General features: G+C 44.2%; 1 pseudogene; it reads left to right on the forward strand.

Moving 5' to 3' along the window:
- Positions 1-1864: 1864 nt before the first annotated feature.
- Positions 1865-1983, forward strand: LOC145418881 (5S ribosomal RNA; annotated as a pseudogene).
- Positions 1984-3142: the final 1159 nt, after the last annotated feature.

The raw sequence follows: 3142 nt of genomic DNA on the forward strand, positions 1-3142 counted from the left end.
TCTGAACCACAGCAGCATCAGGCGACAGCGACAGAAATGGCGCAAAGAGACGGTGATGAGCATAATGAATGAGTTCGCTCCGGACGAAGTAATCATCGTACACTGAGATGCAAAGCTTCTTCCAGACCTCACCAACAATGAAAAAGTCGACCGACTTCCAATCATCATCTCGTGGTAATTCTCAGCTATTAGAAGTTCCAAAATTAGAATCAGGGACTGGTTTGCAGCAAGCACAAGCCGTGGTCAGAGCAGTGAAGCGGTGGGGAGTTGCAGAAAGGGTCCAAGGCATCTGCTTCGACACGACAAGCGCAAACACGGGTCGCCACAAAGGAGCATGCATTATGGTGGAACAGCTACTGGATAGGGAACTCTTGTACCTCGCCTGCCGGCATCACATCTTAGAACTACTTGCAGAAACTGCTTTCAAAACAGTCATGCATGTTGCACCGGCACCAGAAGTACTGCTCTTCAAGCGATTTCAAACTTTTTGGAGTTCAATTGACCAGGAGCACTTCCAAGACGCATTATCGGATGAAGTGGTCGCAGCTCAACTTGAAGACATCAAGGAGGAGGTCCTGACCTTTGTTTTCACTATACTTCTGCACAAGCAGCCTCGAGATGATTACCGTGAGGTACTCGAGCTGACTGCCATCTTCCTCGGTTCATCACCACCACGAGGTATTCGTTTTCATAAGCCCAGAGCGATGCATCAAGCACGATGGATGTCAAAGGTAATCTACACATTCAAAGTGTGCTTGTTTCGTTCACAGTTTACCTTGACCATCAGTGAAGAGCGTGGTCTTCATGACCTGTGTGTGTTTTACACACGCTTCTACGTCAAGGCCTGGATAACAGCACCACTCGCAGTGAGCGCCCCACAGAACGACCTGCATCTGTTGCAGGCCCTAGTCGATTAAGCCACCATCAACAATGAGACTTCCAGAGTAACAGCTCAGAAAATTGCCTTTCATCTGTGGTACTTGAATGAAGAGCTGGTGGGTTTTGCACTGTTTGATGATAACATCAGTTAAGAAGTCAAGGAACAGATGGTGCAAGCTATGAATTTCAATGATGGTATGGAGGATCCTCCCAAGCGGGTCACCATTGCGATTGGTGATCTTCAAGGAAAGACTGTCGCTGATTTCGCCACGAAGCAGACAAAGAACCTCTTCGAACGACTGAATATCGATGATGACTTTTTGAAGTTACCTGTTGACCACTATGAAGATCATACATACGGAAAGGCGCTGGCATGTTTGCAAAAACTCGCAGGAACCAATGATCACTCTGAATAAGCAGTTGCATTTATCGAGGCCTTCTCCAGTCTTCTAACGAAGGCTGAAGACCAGCTGCAATACATCCTACAAGTTGTGGCCGACCACAGACGCAGAGTTCCTCATGGAGTTAAGCTACTCCTGCAGCAATGAATGGTCAATGATTTGGTTGGTGACATATTGGTCATTTAATAATGCAGAAGTGACTGTATTGACAGTCGTTTACTGGTATTACAATAAAGTGTTCATCAAAAATCAATAACTTGCTTTGAGGCAATTCAGATTAGTTAATAAATATATCCACCTTTTTCCAAAATTAACCGTTTGTGACCTTCTTTTAGCTGAGATCGTATCTGAAAAATTCATAAATTTCACAAATTTTCAGATACAAAATGCTCTGAATATACTGTACACGGTTTGGCTCTTATACAGTGATATACAAGGGCAATGAGCAACCTCTAAAAATTATTTGTTGTCAAAAATTATTTCACATACAGTATTTTCAACCTATTTAGAATGTTTTGGATGGGTATGGCATTTGAATTTTCGAAATCGAATTTTGGCCCTACTGTATAAGGACCATCTTAATACATTATATATATACCACGTTGAGTACACCGCTTCCCGTCCGATCAGTGAAGTTAAGCAACGTTGGGTCTGGTTAGTACTTGGATGGGTGACCGCCTGGGAACACCAGATGCTGTTGGCATCCCTACATGTCAAGTGGGGTTGGTGGAGGATTAGTGCCCCTCCCTGTAAAACAATTAACTCTAAGCCATTGGCCACCCCGTCTGGGATACATGGCGTCTGGCAATGAATGAATGAATATATCTAGCTATGTTTACAAGTATCTGTGTATCCCTTCGTTTCTCTCTCTCACCCCATCCATCTCACCCTCTCCCTTATGATGTGCCCCTGTCTTGTTTGTTCATTTCTCTCCCTTCCCTTCCAATCTGTCTTAATCTGCCTGGTAAGTGAACCTGGCATAGTGTAAGCGAACCCTTGAGCACTTCCCTTAGTAGTCAGTACATAAGCGAACCCTTGAGCGCTCCCCTTAATAGTCAGTACATAGGAGAACCCTTGAGCGCTTCCCCTAGCCCTCAGCACAGTGAACCTTCCTCCTGAATAAGATCACAGCCAGGAACAGTATTAGATCCCCTTCCTGCCAGGTTGTTGTTCCCATTACTGTAGTGTTGATGGGACTGAGGATTTATGACAGTGTGGTGATGGTGTTATCTTTTAGGACGGAACAGCGGTATGTGTATCTCTGCCTGGTAGGTGTCTGGCTATCAATTGATCTGTCTGTCTGTATGTCTGTCGATATGTCTGTTTGTCTGTCTGTCTGTCTATCCATCAGTATCTATCTGTAACTGCATGTCTGTCTGTCAGTCCATCTATCTGTCTGTCTGTCTCTGTCTGTCTGTCTGTCTGTCTGTCTCTCTCTCTCTCTCTCTCTCTCTCTCTCTCTCTCTCTCTCTCTCTCTCTCTCTCTCTCTCTTTCTCTCTCTTTGAATATTTTCTTCTCTCCCTTTGTCTAGCTATCTATCTTTTTTCTCTCTTTCACTCTATATTTCTTTCAGTCGTTCTTCCTGCCTATCTATCTGCCCGTCTGTCTATCTGTGTGTGTGTGTGTGTGTGTGTGTGTGTGTGTGTGTACAGAAAAAGAATTTATCATCCCACTGCGTCTACCTCATCAGTCAGCGCATATCTTTCCTCTTATCTCGTCATATCAAAAATCATCACCTATGGGCAGGGAAACATACCAAGCCCTTCTCATCACTGACGATTTAGTTTTGGGTATAACAGGTCAACATTACCTTTTGCATTACATATGCAGAGTATGGTGACGGTTGAAGAATTTATATAGA

Source organism: Coenobita brevimanus, chromosome 116, assembly GCF_032717465.1.
Source record: "Coenobita brevimanus isolate Jiangsu-jjx chromosome 116, ASM3271746v2, whole genome shotgun sequence".
In the NCBI taxonomy this organism is placed as follows: domain Eukaryota; kingdom Metazoa; phylum Arthropoda; class Malacostraca; order Decapoda; family Coenobitidae; genus Coenobita; species Coenobita brevimanus.